General features: G+C 42.8%; 1 long non-coding RNA gene and 1 other non-coding gene across 2 annotated transcripts in view; one reads left to right on the plus strand and one right to left on the minus strand.

Annotated features, from left to right (window-relative positions):
• LOC131276635 (uncharacterized) overlaps positions 1 to 18,190 on the plus strand; it is a 67,928-nt gene that overhangs the window by 38,809 nt on the left and 10,929 nt on the right. The window lies entirely within an intron of this gene.
• Positions 16,497 to 16,558, minus strand: LOC131276969 (U7 small nuclear RNA). The gene has a single exon (XR_009184183.1). It is a non-coding gene; the product is annotated as a U7 small nuclear RNA (small nuclear RNA).

An 18,190-nucleotide genomic window follows, 5' to 3' on the forward strand; every position in this document is an offset into this window, starting at 1 on the left:
ACGTGTGATTTCTAAGTATTTTCTCCCGTTGAATTGATGACCTTTTCACCTTTTTGACAAAGTCCTGGGAGGTGAAAAAGTGTTTAATTTTCAGGAGGTCCCACTTACCTAATTTTTCATTTGTTGTTTTTTCTTTGGATGTAAAGTCCGAGAAACCACCATGTACCACAAGGTCTTATGTTTCCCTACATTTTCTTCTAGTAGTTTTATGGTACTTGCTTTTAAATTTAGGTCCTTGATCCATTTTCAGTTGATTCTTGTACAGAGAGTGAGATAGGAGTCCTCCTTAATTCTTTTGGTTATAGATAACCTGTTCTTCCAGCAGCGTTTGTTGAAGAGTCTATTTTTTTTCTGATTAACACAGACTTGGTAGGCTTGTCAAAAACTAGTTGACCATAGAGCTAAGGGTTTATTCCTGTACTCTCTATTCAATTCCACTGATTGATGCATCTTTCTTTATGGCAGTATCATGGTGATTTGTCCACTGTAGCTTTGTAGTATGTTTCAAGATCTGGCAGTGAAATTCCTTCTATGTTGCTCTTTTTTTTTTAGAATACTTTTGGCTGTTCATGTGCACTTTCCCTTCCAAATGATTTCGTAATTTTCTATTTCTGTAAAGTAGGATGTTCGAGTTCAGATTGGTATTGCAGTAAAAATCTACAATATAATCAGTTTGGGTAGGATTCACATTTTTATGCTATTTAGACTTCCAGTCCATGACACGGAATGTCTTTCCAATTGTTTAGGTCTTTTAAAATTTCTTTTGGCATTGTTTTGTAATAGTCACCATATAAGTCCTGTACTTGTTTTGTTAAATCAGTTGCTAGGTATTTGAGTCTTTTAGTTGCTCTTGTAAATGGAATTTTCCCCTGATTTCTTCGTCAGATTGTGCAACACTACTGTACAAAAACATTACTGATCTCTCTGGTGATCTTGCTGCCTGCCACTTTGCTGAACTCATTTATTAGCTCAGGTAGCTTTGTTGTAGACATTTCAGAATTTTCTAAGTATGAGATCATGTCATCCACAAATAGAGTTTCACTTCTTCTTTTCTTGGATGTTTTTTAATGTTTTTCTTCTCTAATTGCTGTACCTAGAGCTTCTATTAAAGGTTGAATAACAGTCGTGCTTGTGGTCATCCTTGTCTTGTTCCAGGTCTTAGAAGGAAAACTTTCAACCTTCCCCCACTGGGTAAGATGTTAGCTCTAGGTTTTTCATGTGTGCCTCTTTTATCATATTCAGGGATTTTCCTTCTCTTCATTGATTTTGAAATGTTTTTATAAGAAATGAAGCTAGATTTGGTCAGATGCTTTTTCTGTCTTGGTTGAGATGATCATGTTTCTTTTTTCCTTCAGTTTGTCAATGTGGTGTATTACATCAATTGATTTTCTTATGTTGAACCAGCTTTGCCTACCAGGAGTAAATCCCCTTTGCTTGTGGTGTAGAAGTCTTTTGATGTGCTGCTGGATTTGATTTATAAGTATTTTGTTGAGAAATTTGCATCAATGTTCATTAGAGAAACTGATCTGTAAGTTTCTTTTCCTTACAGAGTCTTCATTTGATTCGGGTATTACGGTGATGTTGGCTTTCTTAAAAGTGTGGGTGATTTTCCCACCTCTTCAATTTTTTGGAAGATTTTAAACAGGATTGGTGTTAATTCTTTTTGAACTGTGGTAGAATTCACCTCTGAAGGCATATGGTCCTGGAGTTTTCTCTGTTGGGAGATTTTTGAAGACAGATTCAGTGTCTTTAAATGTGATTGGTTTGTTAAGTTGTTGTATTTCTTGTAGTGTCAATGTTGGTTGGTTGTGCATTTCTAGGAAATTGCTCCTTTCATCTAGGTTTTTTAGTTTGTTGGCATACAGTTTCTCAGAATATCCTCTTATGATCCTTTTTAGTTCTGTGGGGTCAGTCATAACTTCCCCCCTTTCGTTTCAAATTGTATTTTTTAGGTTCTTTTTTTTTTTTTTCTTTGTTTATCTTGCTGGGGTTTGTGAATTTTATTGATCTTCTCAAATGATAGCTTTTTTAAAATTTTTAAATTTTTTTATTTTTTAAAATTTCCCCTTCCCCCTTGCTTGCTTGCTGTCTGCTCTCTGTGTCCATTCGCTGCATTCTCTTCTGTGTTTTTGCTTGTCTCCCTTCTTTTTTTTGTTGTGTCACCTTGCCGAGTCTCCACTCCACAGCGTCTCTGTGCCAGGCAGCGCACCGTGTTTTCTGTGGGCTAGGTAGCTCTCCTCAGCACTTGGGGGCCCAGCGGCTCTCCACAGCATGCAGGGAAGCCCGCCGTCACAAGGAGGCCCTGGGACGTGATCTGAGGGCCTCCCATATGGTAGATGTGAGCTCATCTGATTGAGCCACAGCTGCTTCCCTCAAATAACCAGCTTTTGGCTTTGATTTTCTCTATTTTTTTCTTTTCAATTTCATTTATTTCTAGTCTTATCTTTATTATTTCTTCTGTTTGCTTTGAGGATTGCTCTGGTGTTCTTTTTCTAGTTTCTCTTGTTGTTCAGTCAATTTTTGGAGTTTAGCTTTTTCTTCTTTTTTACTATAGGCTTTTAGGTCTATAAATGTCCCTCTCAAGACTGCCTTTGCTGTATCCCATAAGTTTTGACAAGTTGTGATCTTGTTTTATTTGTCTGAATACATTTACTGATTACACTTGGATTTTTTTTTTTTAAATTTTTAAGGATTGATTTATTTCTGTATCCTTTCTCTGCTCCCCCCTCTGTGTCTATTCACTGTGTGTTCTTCTGTATGCACTTGTTTTCTCATCAGGCTGCACTGGGGTCTGTGTCTCTTTTTATTGCATCATCTTGCTGCATCAGCTTTCCGTGTGTGTGGCACCACCCCTGGGTGGACTGTAGTTTTGCTCGGGGTGGCTCTCCTATCCCAGTGGCCATTCCTTGGATGGGGGGCATTGTTACACGGGGGCATCCCTTAGTGGGCCAGCACTCCTTGTGCGCAGCAGCACTATGTGTGGACCAGCTCACCCTATGAGCCAGGAGTTCCTGGCCATCGAATCCTTGGACCTCCTATATGGTAGGTGGACCCTCTATCAGTTGAGCCACAACCACTTTCCATATGTCTTCTTTGACCCACTGATTATTTAGGAGTGTGTTGTTTAGCCTCCACACATTTGTCAATTTACCTTTTTCATGTCTGTTAATGATTTTCAGTTTCATTCCCCTATGATCTGAGAAGATGCTTTGTGTAATTTCAATCTTTTTATATTTATCAAGAGCTGTATTATGCCCTAACATGTGGTCTATTCTGGAGAAGGATCCATGGGCACATGAAAAGAATGTATAACCCGCTGAGTTTGGATGCTGCTTTCTGCATATGTCTGTTAGGTCTAACTTACTGGTCGTATTGTTTCAGTTCCCTGTTTACTCGTTGATCTTCTGTCTAGTTCTGTCTAGTGATGTGATAGGTGTGTTGAAGTCTCCAGTGATTATTGTGGAGATGACTAGTTCTCCCTTCATTTTTCCCCGAATTTGTTTCATGTATTTTGAAGGATCTTAGTTAGGTACATAGATATTTATGTCTGTTTTATCTTCCTGATTGATTGTCCCTTTTATTGATATTTAATGGCCTTCTGTATCTCTTCTCACTTCTTTGGATTTATAGTCTGTTTTGTCCAGTATTACTCTTTGGTTATCCTTTCTGTTATTCTTTCTTTTCTACTCTCCTCCAAGCCTCTCTCTCCTGTCTTTTTCTTTCAGATTCTAAAGTTTCCTCTAATATATCTTTCAAGATGGATTCTTTATTACGAACTGTCTTAGTTTCTCTTTGCTTGTGAATATTTTTTTACCCTCTTTCATATGTGAAGGACAGTTTTGCTGGATGCAGAATTCTTGGCTGGCAGTTCTTCTCTTTCAATCTCCAAATTGTGTCATGCTACTGTCTTCTCACGTCCATGGTTTCTCTTGAGGAATGTGCGCTACGTCTTACTGGTTGTCCCTTTTAAGTGATGGTTCTCGTCTCTCTTACTGCTCTCAGAATTTTCTCTTTATCCCTGACGTTTGACTTTCTGAGTAGTATGTGTCTTGGAATAGGTCTATTTGGATTTATTCTTTTTTTTTTTTTTTAAGATATTTTATTTATTTCTCTCCCCTTCCTGCCCCCTCCCCCCAGTTGTCTGCTCTCTCTGTCCATTTGCTGTGTGTTCTTCTGTGACCGCTTCTATCCTTATCAGCAACACCGGGAATCTATATTTCTCTTTGTTGAGTCATCTTATTGTATCAGCTCTCCGTGTGTGCGGCGCCATTCCTGGGCAGGCTGCAGTTTCTTTCGCGCTGGGTGGCTCTCCTTATGGGGTGCACTCCTTGCGTGTGGGGCTCCCCTACGCGGGCGACACCCCTGTGTGGCAGGGTACACCTTGCACGCATTAGCACTGCGCATGGACAAGCTCCACATGGGTCAAGGAGGCCTGGGGTTTAAACCGCGGACCTCCCGTGTGGTAAGCGGACGCCCTATCCATTGGGCCAAATCTGCTTCCCTGGATTTATTCTGATTGGGGTACAGTGGGCTTCTTGTCATGTAGGTTCATTTCATGAGAACTGGGTCATTTTCACTTATTATTTGCTCAAATACTCTTTTTTTCCCCCTTTTCCCTTCTCATCTCCTTCTGAAACTCTTATGACATATATTTTGTTGCTTTTTGTGTTGTCATTGCGCTCCCTGAGCTCTTGCTCATTTTTTTCCCTTTTTTTTCCTCTCTTCAATTTCAGCTGTTATGTCTTCCTTATCACTTATTCTTCTATCATTTCAGGTTTGCTATTGTGTGACTTTAATGTATTGTTTTTTTTTAATGATTTATTCCCCCTGCCCCAAACCACGGGTCTCCCATAAGGTAGGCAGGACATCAGTCTAATGAGCCTTATCCGCTTCCTTGTGTGGTTTCTCCTGGTCCCATGACTGAGTGATAACTGCAGGTCTGTAGTGCAGAGCATTGGAGCCACATGCCTGGGTTCACATTAAGGCCCCTCCCCTTGGAGCACCAGAGCTTGAGCAGTCCCTGTCACCTGGGGGAAATTCATACAGTCACCCCCCCACAAGCTCACACACAATCTCACAGTCACCCCACAGAGACTCTCACATTGATTCTCGTAATCCTCCATTCAGCCTAACGTGTAACCCCCAAATGAACAGATCCATCCCTCGGGACTGTGGATGGAAGGACAGAACTCCTTAATGGAAGACCTTTCATCATATCCTCATTCTACTCTGAGCCTGGGACCAGGCTAGGTCTCCAGCCTACAGCTTGCAGGAAGCCCCCTATTTTATCTGTCATATTCACAGGGTGTAGCCTAACGTTAGACTTCCCTGTACCTAGATCCTGACATGTACTTGCTGGGTCACTTCAGGGAGAGTACTTGAGATCTTTGTGCCTGTCGCTCATCTGTAAAATGGTGATTAATAAACATACCTAAGTTTTAGACGTTGTTTTATAATTAAAATCTAACGTTAGCTTGCCTGCCTCCTCAAGCAGTCTCCTTCCATCCTTTATTCCTCCGAAAGGAGAGTCATGGACTCAGTGGGTCCTATGCGTATTTTAAGATAAATTGTCCAGAAATATGTCATATCTTAGATACATGCATTTTACTATTTACAGAGCAGAGGTGACTTTTCATCCTTTGTTCACTCTGGTCCTAGGGCCTTGATGTCAGTCCCACACTCTCTAGGTGAGCTGTGATTTGTCTAAGCCTTAATTAAAAGCAAAAATAATCACCAGCTTCAAAACACAAGATATATCAGATGTGTTTTATTGTGTGTACTAGCTATGACCCAGCCCGTTCCACTGTCAGACTCCCCTTCCCTGGGCCCACCCTCTTCACCCCAGGCTCCCCATCTACCAGTACCTTCCCCCAGGCCGCTTTTACCCTGGGCACCCCATCTGTCCTTTCCCTGGATCCACTATATCTTTTTTCCTTTTTTTTAAGATTTACATTTTATTTCTCTCCCCTTCCCTCCCACCCTTGTTGTCTGCTCTCTGTGTCCATTCACTGTGTGTTCTTCTCTGTCCGCTTGCATTCTTGTCAGTAGCACCAGGAATCTGTGTCTCTTTGTGTTGAATCATCTTGCTGTGTCAGCTCTCCGTGTGTGTGGTGCCACTCCTTGGCAGGCTGCACTTTTTTCATGAGGGGCAGCTCTCCTCGCAGGGTCACACTCCTTGTCCATGGGGCTTCCCTACACGGGGGACAACCTGTGTGGCAGGGCACTCCTTGCATCATCAGCACTGCGCGTGCGCCACCTCCACATGGGTCAGGAGGCCCTGAGTTTGAACCCTGGACCTCCCGTGTGGTAGGCGGGCGCTCTATCAGTTGAGCTAAATTGCTTCCCAATCTTGAATTCCCATCCCTTAAAGTCAAAACACATTTTTAATATTTCTGGGTCAGGTTTCTACTCAGGTTTCATCTGTCATGCTGCTTTCCTCACCATATTAACTGGGACATCAAAACTTTAAAGAGTTAAGTCTGGCTTCATCTGTCTCCAATTCTACACATCAGTGGCTTCTCTATACATGATTTACAGAGAATAGATAAATTATATAAAAGAAAAAGAACCAGGTTTTTAAAATTTATTTCTCTCCCCTCCCCCCCCCCCCCCCCCCCTGTAATCTGCTCTGTTTCCATTCACTGTGTGTGCTTCTGTGACCACTTATCTCCTTATCAGCGGCACCGGGAATCTGTGATGCTTTTTGTTGAGTCATCTTGCTGTGTCAGCTCTCCATGTGTGCAGCGCCATTCTTGGGCAGGCTCCACTTTCTTACGCGCTGGATGGCTCTCCTTAATGGGGCACACTCCTTGCGCGTGGGGCTCCCCTACGCCAGGGACACCCCCGTGTGGCAGGGCATTCCTTGTGCGCATTAGCACTGCGTGTGGGCCAGCTCCACACGGGTCAGGGAGACCTGGGGTTTGAACTGTGGACCTCCCATGTAGAAGGCGGATGCCCTATCCATTAGGCCAAGTCCACTTCCCAGAACCAGGTTTTATTTCTAAAACGTCTGGAAGACTGACTAGAAAAATGGGAGGGGCAAGAGGCACTTGTGGACAGCTGTGGGCTCTGCTTCTGCTGGCTCCATGTCTGGAGGGGACAGGCCTAGGCTTCCTCTCCTGTCTGAGTAATCTGACTGCTGGGATCCTGCCATATGACAGCCCCAACCCCCGACTTCTGGAACAAAACTGCAGGAAACAGAGAGGAAATGGAAACCTTAGTCTTTGGGGCTCCATTTGGCTCTAGGAGTGCAGAGAACAGGTGTTGATTTGTATAACACTTTTAAAGTTGACAACCCCTGGTCCAGCCTCCAGGAAAGTGGACAAGGCTGCTTCTTGAGGTTCCGCTGCCTCAGGCCAGCATTTGTCTCTTAAAACTTGTCATGGTAGAGCCGCACCTGGAGAGAAGTGAACGGGCTGAGGGCCCAAACAGTTCTGTCTCCTGCAAAGCCCTGACTCGTGGTGACAGAACCCTGAAGGCAAGGCTCCTCCTAGTGGGTTCATGAAATCAAAGGCTGGGATGGACTTGAATGTAAATCCAATATGTCTCTGAGAGGTGCCAGGTCCTCCACAGGAAATAAGGGGGCCCTGCCGGGGCAGACCCCTGGGTGTTGGGCAGCATGTAGGGCATTAGTGCCTTCATCCACAGGGTTCCTCTTAGGGGTACTGGCCCCTATGTTGGCCATAGGGTGCTTTGGCTCCAGGGCCCCAGGTCTTTAGGCCTAAGCTTACCCCAAAATGATATGTGATGTGGGGGCCCCACTCCTTTCTCCTCTTATACTGAGTGCATCAATGTTGGAGCTCAGATCTGTGGCCTCCACTTGGCTTCCAAAGCTCTTATGTGCTGCTGAAACCTGACCTGGAGACGACTGGGGTGGTGCTCTTGAATGTTGAGCATCACTGCCTCGTGCTGGGGTTGAAATTGGTCACAGCACAGGGTGTGTTGGTGGTGGCTGCAAAGCCAGAGGCATTGCCTGTGCTGGAGGAGAACACGGCGGGGGTGGACCCAAAGGCCAGCTGGAGCCTGTCGTGGCTGCCCAAGGTGAAACCTCTAGGTATCAACCCACCAAAGCTAGCAGTGGTGATGCACAGGGGTGCCTGGCCTTCAGCAGAGGTTGAGGTGGGAGTTGCCAGGTTTTCAAATTGGAAAGAATGGTCAAAGCCAAGGTTTCCAGGAAGCTGCCCACCAGGGACTCCAAATAGGAACTGGGGCGCTGCTACAGGTTTAAAGGGGAGTTTACACTTTGGGGTCGGGCTGCAGAACCCAAGTGTGTGCAGGCTGGGGGGTGTCTGTGGCTGAGGCAGCGCTGCCGCTGGATGTGCCTGAAAGGCCTGGTCAGATGGGAAGAAGCTGACCCTGGAGCCAGCAGGAGGCCCACAGAGCAGTGGAGGGGGGAGGGATGTGGTATTCATCGGGGTGACCCGACGGTCAGAGGAAGGTGGGAAGTCAAGGCTGCAGGTGTGCTGGTTGAGGGGCTGGAAGTGGCTGCAGAAGCAGCCTCTGGAAGGCCCGTGGAGTGAGGGTCCCCAGGCCTAGTGGTGGGAGGGGTGTCCATGAGAAGGAGTGAGGAGAGTCCACACACACCGGAATCGCTGAGCTCATTCTGAATATGATGGGATACCTGCAGAGGGAGGAGGTGCTGGGAGCTGTACGGAACTCAGAACTGGCATCAGTTGCAGCTGTCACAGACTCTGGGATGCACAGGGACTCTTCTCGGGGGTCTCCCCGAAATTGGCTTGTCCATGCAGCAGCTGCAGGAGCAGGCTCTGGGCTTCTTTCACAGTTCCCACCTTCTGTGGTGCCGGGATCCAGGGCAGAAGAGGGCCTAGCACACAGCCCAGCCTGGTTAGTATCTGATGATGGGTGGCAGCAGGGCTCAGCGAGGTGAAAGAGGCTGAGGGGAGAGGGTGTGCCAGCATGTCAGGTGGGGCTGGGACAGTGAGGAGAGGATGGGTCTGCTGAGCAGCATTTCTTCTGAGGCAAAGGACCCACCGAGGTGGCCACTGCAGTGGATCCCAGGATGAGCCCTGGGCCTGGGGAGTCCTTCCCACATCTCCTCAGCTGTGAATTATTGTGGGGGATGCAGAGGCAGCTGGTGGAGGAGCAGTCCAGGAGCAGGCCAGCGAATGTACTAGAAGGCTCTGAGGTGCTACATTTTGGGGTGCTTCAGTCTTACCACCCGGGGAACTGTTGATTCGTCCAGCGCACTGCTTCCTTTTCCTGGGTCTAGATCCTCAGCAGTGACTCAGTACCCTAGCTGGTGTGTGTGTTTGTGTGTGTGTGAGAGTGTGATGGCAGCCTCAGGTGGGCCCGTCACCTGTGTGACAGCAGAGGAATTTTACATTAATGGTGCCCGGACTGTCGCATATGGGTGAGCCATCCCCTAACTTTTTTCTGCTCTGAGGTGACCAAAGCCTGATTGATCTGGCTTTGATCTGGATTGATCGGGGTTTTCATGGAGGCCAAGGAGATAGGAAGATGCCCATCCTTGCTCACATTCTTTGTGTATCTGTAGAGCAGCTGGGAGACAGACAGGGCTGGATCTCTCCTCTTCTCAGGGGCAGCAAACCTGGAATGGAGCTCTCTGAGTTCCTGACAGCATTTCCTATGTGCATGGTTCAGAGAGATCCAGGAGTTCTGGTTGGAGCTGCTTTCTGTGCTTTGGCAGGAAGTTTTCTCTTAAGGCCCAGGTCTGGGCAGGAGGGAGGCCAGGCCTCCCCTGACCCTCAAAGGCCTAACACAGACTCTGCAGTCCCGGAGCCATCGGAACCCTTCTTTCATTGTCCTGATAGGTCTTTGGCCTTGTTAGGAGCACAGCTTGCTCAGGGAACTGCACCCCTAGGATTAGGAATGCCTGAGAATTCAAACTAGGGGGCCGTGAAATGGAAAGTCATACGTAGGTTCCTCCAAGAAACCCAGACCCCGGTGACGACCACAACCAAAAACGCTGTAAGTTGTTTCTAGTTCAGGGACATCATTTGTTTGTCATTGGTTAGAATTCCTCTCTAGGCCACTAGAAATAGCAACGCATATTCAACTATAGCTATTTATGTTCTTTTTCTTTTTTATAAACTTTAACCTCTGAATACTTAGTGTGTGATTTCAAAATATGTTCTGTGACTGAAAGTAGAAAAAGAAAAAACAAAACCAATGTCTTGCTCTAGCCAAGAGAAATGAATATTTTTGTTCACCTAAAATCCCTGTGTGCCACTCTTCTAGCTGCTTAATTGTATGTCCTAGATAAAGGCCATTATGGTTCTCCTGTTTTTTACTTTGTTTGGAATTGTTTTCAGTGTTTGCTCTGGGGATAACTTCTCACATACTAATCAGTTAATTTTTTAACAATTCAAATAAAATGTAGATCCCTCACAGTCATATAGAGTATTTAAACCCCTACTCTTGGTTATACTTGTCATATGCATTCTCTGTACATGTGGTATGGCCATCTACTCCCAAAAGGGTCTAATTTCTGCTAAATATTCATTCATATATTAATTTAATGTTATCTCTTCCTGAAGTTCAAAATTTTCCTCTTATAATTATTTTTATTCTTCCTGAAGATGTTTCTTTTGCATCTTTATAGAGCACGTTGTCTAGTGATGAATTTAGATTTCTCTGTCCTTTCCGTTTTCTTTTTTGCCTTGAATCCTTGGGCAGTTTTTGGTGTATGTCGTATTCTGGGTTGCTGTTATTTTATTTCAGCACTTCAAAGATCCTGTTTTACTCTCTTCTGGCCTCTATTGGGTCTGAGGAGAAATGACAGGCCTTCAAATTGTTTTTCTCCTATAATGTATCATTTTTCTTAGGGTCCTTTCAGAATTTTTCATCTTTGATTGTCAGCCGATATTTTAAATGATGTGTCAGGGTGTGATTTTCTGAGCTTCTCAGGTCTGTGTATCACAAGGTTTGGTAGTGTTCAGGCTGTTTTAGCCCATATTTATTCTGAACCATTCTGTGTCTTCTCCCTTCAGCATTTAGCATGAATATTTACTGTCCCACAGGTTTCTGAGGCTCTGTTAACTTTAGTTTAACCTTTTTCCCCGCTCTGTGTTCTTCGTTATATCACGTTACTGCTGTAAGTTCCATGTCACTGATTCTTTCCTCTGTTACCTCCATTCTCTTATTTATCCCACCCACGGAACTTCTGAATTGTGGGTTGTTGTGAACTTAGAAAACGAACATACATAGCATCATACAGGGCTCTCAACCTCACCCTACCACCAATGCCTTACAATGTCAAAACATTTTTAGTCATTAAAGAGCATCCTCAAAATATTACTAGTAATCAAAATACCTTATGATGGTGTATTTTTTCCCAAACCCACCCTATTATCATTTTTTTATATGATTTGTATGTGAATATGCATAAACAATAGTGTGTAGTGGAAGTTGTGAACTTAATAAAGCAAACATGCATAACATCATAAAGGGGTCCAGTACATCAGCCCACCGCCAACAGTGTTCATTGTTACGTGACATTTGTAACAAAATATGAAAGATTGTAATCAAAATCTTACTACTAACTATAGTCCTTACCTTACATTTGGTGTATTTTTCCTCCAACCTACTCTATTATTATTTTTAAAATATTTTTTTTTGACAGAAGTTGTAAACTTAGGAAACAATCATGCACATGTGTAGAATTCCCATACAACACCCCTCTGTCAACATACCACTGTGTGATGGCACATTTGTTAGATTATGAAATAATATTGGGTTATTATCAGGTTCATAGCTGACATTTGGCACATTTTTTCCATACTCGCACATTATCAACACAGTACATCTTTGGTATATAAGCATAAATATTACGCTATTATTGTTAACCACGGTCCGTAGGTCATTTCAGTTGTATTTTTCTCATGCTTCTCCATATTCCCACCCCCCCTGCAACAGTGATGTATATCTCCTCTAGATCACAAAGGACACTCTGTCCTCTGTACCATCAACCGAAATTCTCATCCGCCTCTGTGTTTACTGTGTTAGCTCCTAGATTATTCCCTAGCTGTCAATTTGCCTTTATATCCCTAGACTACACTTTTCAGTCACATTCCCATTTATATAACAGATGTTAATCACTATAATATATTACCATCAGCTATATATGTTTTCACCGTTTTACAGTACTGTTAATTAAAACGTCTACATAAATTAAATATCAGTAGTCCATGTCAGTCCTGCTCTTATCTCCTTGAAGCATCCACTACCTACTACTGAGTCTTCAAGATACTTTACTACATTTTTTCCCAGAAGCTTTATGATTTTTGCTTTTATATTTAGGATTTGGTTCTATTTTGAATTAATTTTTGTATAAGATGTGAGGTAGAGGTCCTTTTTCTTTCTTCTGGCTATGGATATCCAGTTCTTCCAGCACCATTTGTTGAATGGACTGTTCTCCCTGAACTGGGTGCATCTGAGAGGCTTGTCAAAAATCTCTTGACCCTTGATGTGAAGAACTGTTTGTATTCCTTGAGAGAATCAGTCGATCTCAATAGTTTGGGAAGTCTAGTATTCAAGCCCTCAGCATTGTTGCATGTATCTGTAAATCTGGTCTCTGAAGTAGTGAAGATTGATTGTCACTATGGGCCCTGAGGGGAGGACGGGAGAGATATAGAATAGATGGAAGCAGGGTAACTAGGGGGCAATGAAACTGCTCCACAAGATCATGTAAGGATGGATATAGGACATGTTAATGTACACCAAAAATGTATACAAGTCTATAAACTAAAGTGTAAACCATAATGTAAACACAGGGAAACTAAAAATTTAGAAATTTTACAGTCTGAAATATAAACCGTAATGTAAACCAAAATGGAACCAGGTTTGGAAGCTGTGTTTCAAAATCTATACACCAGCTGCAGCACATGTAACATGAACATGTAAAAAGATCGTTGCTGGGGAAGGGGGAAAGGGTTTGATATTGAATATATGGGAGTCCCCTCTATTGTGTATGTGAATTACTGTGATCTAAAACTTTTTTGAAGACAAAGTTAAAAATTAGAAAAAAAAATTAAAGAGGAATGAATGTAGACACTGAGGAGAAGAAATGAAAGAAAGTACCTTGCCACTGTACATACAGGGCAACACCTATTACAGTGATGAAAGGCAAAAAGTTAAAAACAAAGCTTTATGATATTTTTTATTTTTATTAATACACCAGTTTATTTTTTCTTTATCTTAATATTTCTAAATTAGTATGTGTATTTCTAATCTTTAAACCCAGCAGTTTATTTTATTTTCCTATTAAGTGCATTTGGCAATATATTAGACTTCATTGTACAAGACATTTTGGACCACAGAGAGTTTCACCTATGGGGAGGGGAGGAGCACTGTTGTGGGTTGTTATCCATGGGGTCGCATGATTGGGAGGGTGTTCTCCAGGGCATGTATATAGGGGCCATAAAAATGTTCTGATATATGTTGGGTATTTTTATAGTGGTTACAGTTACAGACGACAACTGAGGGAGTACAGAGCTCCTACTCAGGAGAGCTCTGTAACATTCCCCGATGGAACAGCAGTAATCCCCCAAGTGCAACAGCAAAGATCAACAAGGAAGGATGGTCCAATGATGAGCCCTTGATAATGATGACTATGCTTATGAGGCTGTGTGCCTGAAATATGAACTAGGCCTAGAGTTGCAGGGTGCCTAAGAGTTACCTCTTGAGAGCCTCCAACTTGGTTAAATGTGGCCAATATCTAAACTAAACTCAGCATGTAAATGCAATACTTTCCCCCCAGCGTGAGACATGACTCCCAGGCGTGAGCTTCCTGGGTGCTGATGGATTATTACCAGTCACCAACTGGTGATGCAACTAGAAAGAGACCTTGAATAAAAGGTCAACTCAGACCAACAGAGTATCTCAGCCTACATATAGGATGTGTTAAAAACTGCTGTTTTACCTTGTATAAAAGGGGGAAATGGCAAAGAGAAATGAGTATATATGGATGACAGTCTTAAAAAATGAGTTGGGGGGTCATCAGAGTGGTTGTGCTTACTCACACCTCAGCAGGACCCCAGAAACAGCTTCAGGAGATACAACCCTAGGTACTGGTTCTCCTGAAGGCTATGGAGACCCACAGAGTATATGGTCATGGCAGATGGATTTTGAGTTCTTTGCCATGTCAATAGGCCCTACTTTGGGATTTGTGCTCCTGAGAGTGATGGAGCTGGACTCAGATATGACCTGTCTACACATGCCTCTCCTGTCACTTTTTCTGAGCCTGTGGTTCAAAATATGTATGGCGTGTACTCAGGGGACTTGAATCTCTGAACTGCCCATGTACCAGCTGGGCCCTGAGCCTCAGCAGAGTTGCAATCCCTACTCTCTGTTTCATTGGACTTACCCAGGTCAGCTAACAGGGAGGTGAAGATGGTCAACCACCACACCAGGGAACGAAGACTGCCCACAACTGCAAGCAGGAGAATTACATCCATCAGTCATGAGGAATCTATGCCTCTTCTTTATATAGAGGTAGAGTGGACATCACCATCCCCAGGGTCCACAGAATGGAGGAATAAAACATGGATTAGAGTGGACTTACTGATATTGTACTATGAAACTATTGTGACTAGTAATAGAAGAAATTGTATCATTGACGTGAAGAATGTGGCCACAGTAGATGCTGCGGGCAGGGAGAGGGAAGATAGATGTGATGAGCAGGCATTTTTGGGACTTGGGATTTTCTTAAGTGATATTGCAGGGTCAGATGCTGGACATTATATATCCTGCCATAACCCACTGAATATACTGGGGGAGAGTGTGAACTACAGGGTAAACTATTATCCACGTGGTGCAGCAGTGCTCCAAAATGTGTTCGCCAAGTGCAGTGAGTGTGCCACAATGATGTGGGAGGTTGTTTATGTGGGAGGAGTGGGGTGGGGGAATGGGGGGTATATGGGAACCTCTTTTTTTATAATATAACCTTTTTTGTGATGTATTTATCTTCAGAAAAATACAGATTACAAAAATGATGGAGGTGGGAGTTGGGGACTAGGTTATATGGGCACCTCTTATGTTTTTTTAATGTAACATTCTGTGTCATCTGTTAACTTTAATAAAAAGAAATGTGTTAATAAAATAAAAACGGATGGTTTGTGAAACCGTCACTTCATTTCCGTTGGTCTATGTATCTGTCTTTATTTCAGTACCATGGTGTTTTCACCAGTATATCTTGGTAATACGATTTAAAGTCCAGAAGTGAGAGTCCTCCAACTTCAGTTTTCTTCTTTAAGGTGTTCCTGGTATTCAGGACCCCTTAACCTTCCAAATAAATTTGATAATCATGCTTTCCAATTATTTAAAAAATGGTGTTGGAATTTCTATCAGAGTTGCATAGAATCTGTATATCAATTTGAGTAGAATTTACATCTTAATGATATTTAGTCTTCTAATATGTGAGCATGGCGTGTTCTTCCAATTATTTACATCTTTTTAAATTTCTTTTAACAATGAGTTGTAGTTTTCTGAATACAAGTGATTTACAATGTTAGGTTGATTCTTAAATATTGGTGTTTTATCTGTCATTTTTTATTTTACCACTCTTTTGACACTTTCGGTTACTTTTTCTTACATACTCTATATTTCTAGACTCTCTGTCCTGATTTTTCTTTTCAGGCTGTAACATACCCTTTAATATTTCCTGCAAAGCTGGTCTCTTGATTATAAACTCTCTCAATTTCTGTTTATCTGTGAATATTCTAAACTCACCCTCAATTTTGAAAGACAATCTTACCGGGTATAAGATTCTTAACTGGAAATTTTTCCTTCACAGTATCTTAAATATATCATACCAATGTTGTCTTCTTTTTATGGTTTTTAAGAATACCCAGTTTACTAAGGTGAACTTAACTTTATTGTTAAATATGGGGAACGTGGGAAGCACATGTGACTCATGTGATAGGGTCTCTGCCTACCATAGGGGAAGTCCCAGGTTTGGTCCCTAGTGTCTCCTGGTGAAAAAGAAGAGAAAGTGTGCCTGTATGGCAAGCCATTGTCAGCGTGACGAGCCAAATGTTTGCACTAAGCCAAGTGCCCATATGGTGAGCCGAGTGTCCTCATGGTGAGCTGAGTGTCCACATGACAAACTGAGTCCCCACTTGGTGAGCCAAGTACACACGTGAGTGTCTGGGTGGCATATTGAATGCCCACACGAGTGCCCGTATGGCGAGCCAGTGCCTGCATGTTGAGCTGAGTGCCCACACAGTGAGTCAGCACCTGTGTGAGTCATGCAGCAAGAAGATGACATTAAAAAAAGAGACAAGGGAAGAGTCAAGGTGAAGCGCTGCAAGAGACCAGGAACTAAGGTAGTAGAATTGACAGGGAACTTCTCTCCAGTTTAGAGTTCCCCAGGATGGAATCCTGGTGAATCTTAAAGGACAAAGATGAGAAGAGAAGACAAAAAAGAGAAATTGATAAACAAGATCACACAGCAAATGGACACAGACCGCAATAACAGCAGGGCAGGGGATGGAAAGAAAAAAAAATATGGGGAAAGTAAGGGTCTTCCAGCAAGAACCAGAAGACCTACTGAACAAATTCTAAAAGACCTGTAACACTCACCACTCTCTCTTGCCTCCATGGGAACTCTGTAGTTAATCTTATTGGGTGTCCCTTATATGTTATGCATTGGTTCTCTCTTGCTCAGAATTCTCTGTCTTTGGTATTTGACATTATAATTAATATGTCTTGGGGTTGTACTCTTTGAAATTATACATAAGGGAGTGCGTTGTGCTTCTTAGATATGGATATCCATGTCCTTTAATAGGGTTGTGAAATTTTCTACCGTTATTTCTTAAAACATTCCTATTACCCTTTTCCCCTTTTCTCCTTGTTGGACACCTTTTACACATATGTTTCCACATCTTTTGTTGTCATTTAGTTCCCTGAGACCTTGTTCAATTTTTTCCATTCTTTCTTCCACTGTTCTTTTTTACTTTTGCTTTGAGAAGCTATTTCTTCCAGCTCACCAGTCCTTTTTTCTGCCTCCTCAAATCTGTTATATGACTCCAGTATTTTTAAAATTTCATTTATTGCACCTTTAATTCCCATAAGATCTCCAATTTTTCTGCATGTACTTTGAAATTTGTGCTCTTCCAGTGCCATCTTTTTTTAATTTTTTATTAAGTTGTCTTCTCTTTTTAAAAGATACGTAGATCACAAAAAATGTTACATTAAAAAATATAAGAGGTTCCCACATATATCGACTGTTGCACATTCATTGCTTTTGGTGAATACATTTTGGAGGACTGCTGCACCACATAGATAATAGTTTACATTGTAGTTAACACTCTCCCCAGGCCATTCAGTGGGTTATGGTAAGATATATAATGTCCAGCATCTGTCCCTGCAATATCATTTAGGATAATTTCAAGTCCCGAAAATGTCCCCACATCTCATCTCCTCTTCCCTCTTCCTACCCTCAGCAACTACCGTGGCCACTTTCTCCAGATCAATGCTCCAGTTTCGACCATTAGTAGTCACAGTAGTTCTATAGTAGAATACCTGTAAATTCACTGTAATCTGTATTTTATTCCTCCATGCTGTGGACCCTGGTTTGGTGATGTCCACTCCACCTCTGTATCGAGAAGGAGCCTAGAGCCCACATGGTTGATGGATGCGATTCTCCTGCTTGGAGTTATAGGCACTCTCAGCTCCCTGACATGGTGGTTGACCATCTTTACCTCCTAGCTGACCTGTGTAGTAAGTTCAACAAACCGGAGAGTAGGATTTGCAGCTCTGCTGAGGCTCAGGGCTAGGCTGGCACATGCCCAGTCCAGAGATTTAAGTTCCTTGGTATATACCAACCCCAACCAACCACAGGTTCAGTAAAAGTGACATAAGAGGCATGTGTAGAAAGGTCACATCTGAGTCCCAATCCATTAGACTCAGGAACACAAATTACAAAGTAGGGCCCATTGGCAAGGCAGTGGATATATTGGGCTTCATTTTTGAAGTAGTTTTGTACCATAGGGGGCTTCAAGTATTGCAGGCAAGGAGCATCAGTATTGTCTTAATATACCTAATCTCTTTAGTCATCACATTGAATTTGTTAAGGTGATTTGTTTGAACATCTATGATTAGTTGTCTCAGCTCCTTTATGTCATCAGGATGCTTACCTTGTTCCTTTACCTGGGTGATATCTTCCTGTTTCTTTGTATGGATTGCAGTTTTTGTTGGTATCTTGCCATCT

This window comes from Dasypus novemcinctus, chromosome 30, assembly GCF_030445035.2.
Source record: "Dasypus novemcinctus isolate mDasNov1 chromosome 30, mDasNov1.1.hap2, whole genome shotgun sequence".
Classification (NCBI taxonomy): domain Eukaryota; kingdom Metazoa; phylum Chordata; class Mammalia; order Cingulata; family Dasypodidae; genus Dasypus; species Dasypus novemcinctus.